Consider the following 11,444-nt stretch of genomic DNA (forward strand, 5'->3'; position numbering starts at 1 on the left):
GTTTTAAAGATTATCTCAGAGCAATCGTTTCAGGGGAATTTGAAGCTCTGTTCTATATTTTCTCCCTCTTGATTAGGATTCTTTTATAGAATCTTTGATTGAAATGTTCTGTAATGGTAGTCAGGCCATCCACTCTTCCAGTCTCATGGCAAAGGAGGAAGTTGTTCATGGAGGCAATTAACAACACATTCCTTATCTTTCTCCTATTCCTGACTCCCTTTCTTCCTCTGTTGCTCCAAGTGAATAAAGACAAATTATCATAACTTGGATGGCCTCTTGCAAGGTTTTAAGACCCCAGAAACTACATAATGAACTAGGGGGTAGAATAGAAGCACCAAACATGTTATTAGGCCAGTTAACTGGGATATCCCATGAAATCATGACTCTAAACCTCCAAACCAAGGAACCAGATCCCATGAGGTGTTTGATTGTTCATAAACAGCCTCAGCAGTGATTCTCTGCCTCTTTTTTTTTTTTTTTGTCATTGTTGTAAACATCTATCATACAGCTTTTTCTAGTTTTACAGGTATGTAACTTATTGTCAGAATTATAATAATCAGCTGTGCAACTCTACCCTTAATCAATGTGATGAGAAAGAGCATTTCTCACATGACATAATGTATTTTCACAGCTAATGAAACTAATTCATATCATCTAATAAGCAGTAAATTTATCCAACTGTCTTTAGAAGTGTCTTTTTTCAGTGTGTTCAAATCAGAATCCGAACAAGTGTTCACTCATTAATGTGGCTGTTTTGATTTTAAAGTCGCTTAAGTTTGTCATCATTTCCAACTTCAGTCAGAAGTCAAGAGGAATATTACATATTTCTAGGAATTATAATTTGTTGTTCTTGTGGTTAGGCTGAGATAGAGCTTTTTTTGTTGTTATAATTTTCCTCTCTTTTAAGAAGGTCTTTTTTCTTTTTCATTTTGATTCTCCCTCTCAGTTTCGTTTCTTTCTTTCTTTTTTTTTTTTTTTTAAAGAAAACTACCCACAACCAAGTATTTCTTTATTTCCAAGGATTATGTCTTTAGAATGAGTGTAATACAGAAGGGTGCAGCACTATTGGCCATAGCAGATGAGTTGAGAGGGTCATGGCAGAGCATGTTGCAGCCCCCATCCTTTCTAGGACTCCCAGTGTGCAGGTAGCAGACTCCTATCTCCCACCTGCAGCCCAATTCATGATGGATTTAGTTACTTAGGATTCATAGTCAGTGTGTGCATACCAGCTTCTGTGGATATGCACGATCATAGGTCTAACTATATAACGTGCTTCTGTTGACCTAGTATCGATAAGATCATGTTTTCCCAGCACTGAGGATGTGGGACATTGAATATTCAATGGTATTAATACATACAACAACAATACATACAGTGGTACTGTGTAGTGGGTTGAATTGTGTCTCCCTCCAAAATATGTCAAGTTACTAACCCCTGGTTACCTGTAAATATGACCTTATTTGGAAATAGAGTCTTTGCAGATGTAGTCAATATGAGATGAGATCGTACAAGGTTAGGGTAGGCCCCAAACCCAATGACTGGTGTGTTTATAAGCAAAAGGAGAAGGAGATTTGGATACATAGACCCACAGAGCCAAGACCATGTGAAGATAGAGGCAGAGACTGTAGATTCCTTCCACAAGGTAAGGAATGCCAAAGATTGCTGGCAACCACCAGAAACTAGAAGAAGCAAGGAAGGATTTTTATCTAGAGCCTTCAGAAGGAGCATGGATGGCCCTGCTGACACTTGAGTTGAGACTTCCAGCCTCCAGAACTGGAAGAGAATAAGTTTCTGTTGTTTTAAGCCACCCAGTTTATGATAATTTGTTAGGGCAGTCTTAGGAAATGAATATAGACTGGGCCTAAGAACAATAGATAGGTAATACCAGATGGAGAAGAGGAAATTATTTACAAGTTTCAATAGAGTGAGTGAGTGGAGTTATTCCAAGAACTTTTAATAGCATTAAAGGTAAGGATGGAGGATGCTGGAGGATACAAGGCATGTTGAATTCTGATTTGTTTACCTCCAGGGACTTTGGGTCTAATTTAATTGAGTAAATGTGTAGAAAATACACATTATACTTCGTTAATTTTATTCTTTGTTTTCTTTTTTAACAGATGATTTCATGCAAATAGTAAAGAATGGTATAAAGAAGATATGATAATGAAAAGCACAAGTCCTCTGCTCTATGTTTAATCATTTTTGTTCTTAGTCCTTTAGTCCTCCTGGGCATTACCTCCATAAATCTAAACATATGCTCATGTTGCTTTTTCTTGATGTGTCAGGTTTACATATTTCTTTCAGTTCTCTGCTCCAAAGGATGGGGATTTAGCTTACTTACACTATCGTTGCCTTTGGTTTTTTGACTGTTGTGGTAGTTAACGTTATGTATCAACTTGGCAGGGCCTGGTTTTCAGCGGCTGGGCAGCTGGATGTAGTTATTCCCCATGCTGAGGTTGGTAATTAACTCCATAGTGGAATATACTGTGAGCAGCTGATTAGCTGCCTTAGGGATATGGTCTTGTTTCCAGTATATAAGAAATTTTGACAAAGATCTTTGAGCTTTTTGGCATGCTTAGGCCCTGCTTGTAGCCAAGCCTTCATTCAGTGGCCTGCCATATTGTCTACTGATCTTGGGGACTGTTTCTGGATTTGAACTAGTGGCCTGCCATGTTGCTTGATAATTTGGGGACTGGGCAATTTTACTTCTCAACCTTTTTTCTCAGCCTTAGCAACCAGCTTAGTTAAGAGAAGCCTCTAGCTTCACTGGGCCGGAAGCAAGAGGCAGAGCTGAAGTTTACAGTCTAGGGGCTTTCACTCAGTCCCTAGAACTGGCACTTTGACCTCAGACTTCTAGACTCCTAAACTGTAAGAGAATAAATCCCTGTTTGTTAAAGCCACCCATTTGTGCTATTTTCTGTTAGGGTAGCACCAGAGGACCAAAACAATCATTATATTACTATTTTTGGTTTGAGTTTCTGTTAGTCATCTTTCAAGCTTAAATAACATAAAAGAAACCTCTGAATCTTATTCCATCAACGTTTAACCTTTGTTTCTTAATTTAGACAGTGCAAGTGTACATATAGTGTCCCTTCCTTTCACTTTATTTCCAGTCTTTCCCTGAGATACCTTTATTGTTAAATATCCAAGATTGAGGTAATTTACATTCTATTCTGTAACCATATTTGAGTATCTCCTTTTCTGCTCATAGGTTGGTTTTAAATGTTGAAAACTAAGAAGCAGCCCTTAAATAATTATAATTGGAAATATTGTTTGCTGCCCCCTCACCCTCTTCTTTAGAACTTTAATGAAATCTGTAGGTGGCTGATTGCTCGCCTCCTTTTCTCTTTATTATTATGAATTAGTTATGCTTTTATTTCTTTGCTGTCATTTTAAAGAGGTCTTAGGAGTGGAAAAGGCCACAGTGTGTACTCAGTCTGTCATATTGAATCCAGATGCCACAGTAACTCACTTGTCAGGCCCAGACAAGTATCCTGGAGAACATGCAGTACATTCCCAGTGTGCAACATGGACACCAAGTGCAGCCCTGGAATCAGAGGGCTCTGGTTATGAATCCTTCTTCTACCATTTATCACCTCGGGCTGGATACCTACTCTCTCTGAGCCATAGAGTCATACCAGTTCCAGGAAAGGCCGGGTCAGGAATTGCTGTATATTAGCTCGGAAACCCAAGGAGGGGTCGTTATGAGTTGGGTCTGACTCGACGGCATATAGCAACAACAAGAAGCATTATCTTATCCTCAGGGAAGTTGGTGTTTCTGGAAACTCTGCCTTGAGTTTCACTTCACCTAAATTGTTAGAAGGGGCTCTGGTGGTGTAGTGGTTAAAGCATTTGGTGGCTAGCCAAAGAGGATGGCAATTCAAATCCACCAGCCAAGTCATAGGAGAAAGGTGAGACAGCCTGCTTCTATAAAAATTTACACTTGAAAACCCTATGGGGCAAATCACCTCTGTCCTATAGGGTCGCTGTGACTTGGAATCAACTTGATTGACAGTGATTTTGTTTTGGTTTCTGTTTTTAGAGCCTTTGGGGCAGAAGCAACCCATGCTGTAGACTATTGTTCTCTCAATTAGGGGTCCATTTCCAGGTTCCATAATCCCAGGCATGTCAGTGATACCCATTGAGAGGCACATTTCTTCATGGAGTTTCAGATTTCTACATTTTTCTTTGCTTTGATTGCTCTCTCTGCTTCTAATGTTGGTTCTATTAAGGGAGTAAAGAGGGCTAAATATAGTATGACTGTCTGAATGGGATTCAGAGGAACCCTGGTGGCAAATGGTTAAGTGCTCAGCTGTTGACCAAAATGTCAGTGGTTCGAACTCATGCTGCTCTGAAGGGGGCAGAAATGCCTGGTGATCTGCTCCTGCATTAAGATTATTGCCTAGGAAACCCTGTGGGACAGTTCTATTCTTTCACATTGGGTTTCTGTGAGTTTCATTTGACTCAGTAGCACACAACAACAATAGAAAATGGGATTCAAGGAGAATAAAAATTAGTATAACAATACAGTATTTTCAGCTTCACCTGTGGTTCTCCCAGGAATGGGATTTATTGTCAGCATATGAAGTTTCTTCATCCTTTTTTTTCTCTCAATCAATTATACAACTCTTGCAAAGTCTTCATATAGTAGATAAAAATAAGTAGGCCTATATACTACATTTAAGGCCATGATGTTGTGAAAGTCTTACCTCACTACTGTATTTCCTCTAGAATTTGAGTTTATGTGGGACAGCAGGAGCATGGGAACTTCCACTATGGACAGTGTGGTATCTACACCAGCTTTGAGCCTGGTACCATGTACCTATAGACAGCTTAAGGCAAAGCAGGTTTTTGATGGTGTGGCTCATGGCAGGACTAAAGTCTTAGAGAGAGAGAGAGAGATGGTGGGGATGCTAAATACAGCTTCCTACGCTATGAACATGAGAGGGGGCAGTGGTGGTTCAGTGGTAAGAATTCTCACCTTTCATGTGAGAGATGTAGGTCTCACCTTCCAGGAGAGCAGACAGTACCCCTCATGTACAGCTACCACTTGTCTGTCAGTTGAGAGTTGCATTTTGTTATGATGCTGAACAGGTCTCAACAGAGCTTCCAGACTGAGATAGACTAGGAATAAAAGCCTGGTGACCTACTTAGAAAAAATTACCCAGTGGATCACAATAGTGTCTGAGCCTGTTGTGAGTGAGGTTGTCATGAATTGGGAACAATTTGATGGCATCTAGCAACAACAAGTTGTCATCAGAAGAGCAGACAGAGCATCACAGTACAGTTTGAAAAGGGTAAGAATTAAGCCTTGTTTTCCTCTCTATTGGATTCCAAGTATTCCCTGTTGTGACATGAACATGGGAGCACTGGCATCCAACTGAGCACAACAGTCTCCCACAGTAACTCATGGAGAGCACAGCCCCTAGTGTGCATGGAGTGTGCATAGGCTTCCTTTTCCTAAGTGCTTCATTCATGGTATTTGCTTGGGTATTGGAAATTTGGTTTCATATTCATCCCCAAAGGCCATGCTCTTTCCTTTCCATCTGCCATTCTTTGTATCTGGCAGATTTAATGTTAAGAAACTATTTTTCTTGATTTCTACAATATAGCATATGGTAATCTATTAGTATCTGTTCAGATAAATAGATTAAAGGGTGAGAATAAGTAAATAGAATGTCATCTGTGTGGCAGAAGTAAATAGTACTCACCAAATATTTCATGTGCTCCGACACATTTCCCAGTCTCCCTTGTGGTTAGGTTGAGGCCATGTGACTAGATTTGGCCAATTGACTATGAGAGGAAGGCCATGTAACACTACCAAGCCAAGGCACTTAAAATCTAGTGTACCGCCTCCATCTCTCTCTATGCTTTCTGTGGTGACTTTGGAGACCTTGTGTTGAGATACGGCATCACTATATGTAAGGAGCCTGATCCCTGAGACACTCAGTGGAGAAATTCTCATGACCAGTTGGAGTCTTTGTGTGACTAACAAATATGTTTATTTTGGGTTAAGTCACTGAGGCTTTGGGGTTTATTTGTTATAACAGCATAATCTAGTATCACTCTGACTTATATAATTTGTGAGTGCTGAGACACCTGAGTACTCATTATATCCCAAGCCTTGACTTTGCAAATGAAGAAACAGGCTCAGAGGATATGCAGGCAGTTAGTGGCAGACTGGCCTGGACTTGAGGTTCCTGATCCCAAGGCTCCCTGTCTTTTGCCATCCTGCCTCCCATGTAGTAAAAGACACCTGTGCAGATACCCCAAGACTTACACTGGAGTCACAGTTTATACCATGAAATTGTTGTTATTGTTGTTGTTATGTGCTGTTGAGTCAGACTTGACTCATAGCATCCCCTCCTTGGGTTTCTGAGGCAGTATCACTATGGAAGTAGATTGCCCGACCTTCCTTCCGAGGAGTGGCTGGTGGGTTTGAACTGCCAGCCTTCTGGTTAGCAGTTAAGTGCCTCAGGCACTATGCTGCCATGAATATAAATTATATATTGTCAGGCACATCTACCAAGTGGTTTTAAAAATGACTGTTAATTACATATGATACTCTGGTGTTCAAATTGAGTCTTGGAGACATTGATGAGACAGCTGCAGGCTTTAAATTTTCCTGTTTAATATGTGCTTGCCAGAAGCTAGTTACCATCTAGATAATTTCCAAAGATTTATTGGTCCTCTAATGGACTTTGTCTGTGGGGTAGCAAGGGTTAGATTTTATGAAGATTTTTCCCGTAACTGACTGGCCATTCATTGTTAGCATTTGCTGCTGACAGTACACTTACCCCTGCCAAGGACTGTTGGGCTCAGGCTCTCTCAGCAAGGGCCAGGGAAAGGAAGGGAGGGGAGAAGGTGGGTGAAAGTGAGAGAGCACTTCCTCTCTAGTCTCTCTGAGAGGCTTAATAGCCACAGCCCACCGGCTTGTCCTGTCTGAATACCACTCCCTTTGTTATGGAAGGGAAAACAAATATCCTTGGAGACCTGTTCTGTTGTCTATAATGGCATCAATTATACTTGCTGACCTGGCCCACATCCTCTTTGCCACCTCTGGACGCAAGCTACCCACCCTTCGCCACCACCCCCTCCCCTACTGGTTAGGAAATAAACTACTCACTACTGCTCAGTGTTGTAAAGAAATAAAGAAGAGCTGCCCAGGAGTGTGGAAGAGCCACTGCAGGAAAGCAGAGCAGCTCTCACAATTGGGAATAATTTGTTTCTTGTCTCTTAAACAGAAACTCCTTTGAGGATTAATAACCTTTTTTTTTTTTTTTAAAGTAAGAAGAACATGATGCTTTTAATAAAATGAGTTGGTAATCTTTCTTCATTCAAAATTAATTTTCATTTTAAATAAATTAAATTTTTATTAGAAGAATTTAATTTTTCAAGAAGTTTTTATTTCAAAAAGTAAAACTCTTTTATTCTCAGTGTCTGTTGTTTGGACACTTAAATTGATCTAATGAATTAACAAATACCCCTGATGATTACATTCATCTCTGAAGCAGGAGGTTGGATTGCTTTGTCTTTACTCAGTTGGAAGAAATATGCCTTACAATATGAAATCACTATGTATGCATAAGGAGTTCTGGTAGCATAGTGCCTAAGGCACTTGACTGCTAACCAGAAGGCTGGTGGTTCAAACCCACCAGCCACTCCTCGGAAGGAAGGTTGGGCAGTCTACTGTAGTGATACTGCCTCGGAAACCCAAGGAGGGATTGCTACGCTGACTCAACGGCACATAACAACAACAACATGTATGCACAGGAGACCCTGGGTGGTGCAAAGGGTTAACATGCTTGGCTGCTAACCAAAAGATTGGCGGTTCGAGTCTACCCAGGGATGCTTTGGAAAAAACCCTGGCAATCTACCTCCAAAAGGTCACAGCTATTGAAAATCACATGGAAAACAGTTCTACTCTGACACACATGGGATTGCTATGAGTCAGAGTGGTTGTGCTTACAGAGTACATCTGTCCAACATGGCCTCACTGGCGTTTAGGAGCTCTTGAGATCCCACACTAACAGTGTGGCAGTAATGAGGCCAATGAGTGAACCTGCTTTCTCACTCAGAGTAGTGAACCCACAAGGCAGTAATTGTGTTATCTGCATTAAATCAGGTTAGCCAACCTAAACAAACAGAGCCCAGAGCAGGTACATTTTATGATGGGGTTGGAGGGCTGACATAGCTCTATAAGCAGTCCCTGTAATGGGGGAAGGCCCAGTAGGAGACAGAATTGGGAGGCACTGGGTGAAAGCTTGGAGACTTGTGAAGGTCAGTGAACATGGGGACCTCAGGAAGTAGGGAAAAAGGCAGGTGGGAGAATCTGAATAATCACTCTCAAAGCTACAATATACTAACAGGGAGCTCTGGTGGCCTAGTGCCTAAGGCGTCTGACTGCTAACCAGAAGGCTGGTGGTTCAAACCCAACAGCCACTTCGCAGAAGGAAGGTTGGGCAATCTACTTCCATAGTGATAACGCCTAGGAAACCCAAGGAGGGGTCACTATGAGTCAGACCAGACTCCATGGCAGTGAGTTTGTTTTTTTGTTTTTTTAAAATTAACAAACCTAATCCTCACTTAGGAGCTCTGGTAGCACAGTGCCTAAGGCACTTGACTGCTAACCAGAAGGCTGATGGTTCAAACCCACCAGCCACTCCTCGGAAGGAAGGTTGGGCATTCCTATTTCCGTAGTGATACTGCCTCAGAAACCCAAGGAGGGGTCACTATGAGTCGGGGCCGACTTGATGGCATATAACAACAACAACAACAATCCTCACTTATAGACTCTAATTATCTGACATTTCACATTTACAACAATAGTAAAAAAATCTACTATTCAACTATTTTGCACATTAATCACTTAAGTCTGACTGTAACAAATACCAAAGTGTAAGGTGAGACTAACACTGGTTGTTAAGGTTATGTGTTAACTTGGTTAATTGTCAGTGATTTGACAGTTATGTAATAGTCATCATCCATTTTGTGATCAGATGTGGTCATTTTCCATTTTCACATAACACTGATATTTGCATGATGACTTCGTCTTTGGAGTCTAACCATGGGGATAAATGAGGAGGAAGAGCAGTGAAAAGGTCAAATATATTGAATCAAAGTTCTTGGATATTTATTCATTTCTTCCAAAATAATATATTGAAATTTAGGAGCCTCCTGGGGGAATGGGAGGTGGAGAACAGCCAGGAGAAGACGAGGAGGGGATTACAAATTTCATAAAGGCCTTAACTCTTGAGAGAGTCCAGAGAGCAAATCAAGTCCAGTATGAATAATTATGATATTATGTTGTTGGTAGTTGCTGTTGAGTCATCTCTGGCTGATGGCAAGTCCATGTACAGTAGACTGTAAACATTGCCCAGTCCTGTGTCCTCATCATGATCATTGGTGTGCTTAAGTCCAGGTTGCAGCCATTGTGTGTTTGAGTGTCTTCCAGCCTAGGGGCTCATCTTCCAGCACTATGTCAGACAGTATTCAGTTGTGATCAATAAGGTTTTCATTGGCTAATTTACAGAAGTAAGTAGATTCCTGGGCTTTTCTTCATACTCTTAGTCTGGATGCTCCGCTGAAAGCTGTTCACTGTGGGTGGCTCTGCTGGTATTTGAAATACTAGTGGCAGAGCATTGAACACACAAGCCACCACAGACAGATTGGTGGTGGTATGATGCTGTTATTATTGTTGTTGGGTACCGCATAGTTAATTTTAACTCATGGTGATTCTATATGACAGAGTAGAAAGGCCATACATAGGGTTTCTTAGGCTGTAATCTTTATGGGAACAAATAGCCAGGTCTTTCTCTCATGGAGCTTCTGGGTGGGTTCAAACCAAGAACCTTTCAGCTAACAGCTGAGTGCTTAAGCATTGTGCCACCAGGGCTCCTTTCTGTGATGCTACAAAACAAAACACCCACTGCTATCTAGTCAGTTCTGACTTGTGATGTTATATAGAGTGTAAGAAATAAAAACATTAAGGCAGAGCCATGAAATGTCATGAGAATACCTCTATCTCAGAGGTAGGAGATTAGGATAAAGGGAAAAATTCCTGAAGGAGAGGTGGCAATTGATCTGTGAGTCCTTGATGATGGACAGAATTTTTTTGGGGGGGAGGGGAGTAGGCCTGTCTGTTGTGGCTGAGAGTTAAGCCACAAGAGTAAGTTCAAGTCTAGCCCCAAAGGGTAACTAGGGGTCATAGTCTCAGGAGTTTCATCAGTCTCTATCTGACCAATAATCCTGGTCTTTTTTATATTTTTAGTTTTGTTTCACCTGTTTTTCTCCCACTCTATCCAGGATCTCCAATTTTGATCCCTATCTGAGTGCTTGAACAGGGCTTTTTTTAGTGGATTTAAACAAAGTTCTGCGAGACAGGAAGTATCATGAGTAACATGTTGTTGTTGTTGTTGTTGTTGGCCGTCGAGTCGGCCCCGACTCATAGCGACCCCTCCTTGGGTTTCCGAGGCAGTATCACTACGGAAGTAGGATTGCCCAACCTTCCTTCCGAGGAGTGGCTGGTGGGTTTGAACCACCAGCCTTCTGGTGAGCAGTCAAGTGCCTTAGGCACTATGCTACCAGAGCTCCTTCATGAGTAACATAGTAAGGATAAAAAAGGGAACATGTTTTCCCAACCCAAAATCAAAGGACGTGGTGGGGTGGAGGGAAGGAGAGACTGTTCTGCTCATAATTCTACCTCTACTGTTAAAAAAAAAAAAAAAAAAAAAATTGACTAGATCATGATATTCCAGGAGCATCATTTCGTCTCACTCTCAACTTCTTTGGGAAAAGCATTATTCTTATCCATTTCCAAAAATGGGGAAACTGAGACTTTAAAAAGATTTTAAATGACTTGCCCTGACTATACATAATTAGTGCTGCATTCTAGACTCAGAGCCGAGAACAATAACCAGGATACCACATAGCTCCTGGAGCTAAGAACAAGGGCACTCAGGCATAACAGGACAGGATGGGTGAAATTAATACTGTACTGAAGAACCTGGCACCCATGCTCGCTAAACCCCGGGGTATCTTCAGGGATGGGAAAGCAGTAGGGTTTAAATCAGGATATGAGGAAGGAGTAGTTGGGACAGTATGGTAGCCACCAGCCACGTGTAGCATAGAGTATATCACATGTGACTAGTCCAAGTTGAGATGTGTTCTGAGTGTAAAATGCAGGCTAGATTTCAAAGACCTAGGATTAAAAAAAAAAAGTATATAAAATATTGTATTTTTATATAGAATATACATAAGAGTACATCTAAAATTATATTTTGGATTAAATAAAATATTAATTCCTTCACAAGTTGGAATTAGAAATACCATTTGACCCAGCCATCCCATTACTAGGTATATACCCTAGAAAAGTGAGAGCCATGACAAGAACAGATATATGCACGCCGATGTTCATCGCAGCACTATTTACAATAGCCAAAACA

At 41.1% G+C, this 11,444-nt stretch overlaps 1 protein-coding gene across 1 annotated transcript in view; it reads left to right on the plus strand.

Moving 5' to 3' along the window:
• The window catches only part of LOC103201111 (myosin VIIA and Rab interacting protein), a 604,027-nt gene that overhangs the window by 35,459 nt on the left and 557,124 nt on the right, over positions 1-11,444 (plus strand). The gene's annotated exons all lie outside the window — the stretch shown is intronic.

Source organism: Orycteropus afer, unplaced genomic scaffold, assembly GCF_000298275.1.
Source record: "Orycteropus afer afer isolate SDZICR_OR568_19922 unplaced genomic scaffold, OryAfe1.0 scaffold00142, whole genome shotgun sequence".
Classification (NCBI taxonomy): Eukaryota; Metazoa; Chordata; class Mammalia; order Tubulidentata; family Orycteropodidae; genus Orycteropus; species Orycteropus afer.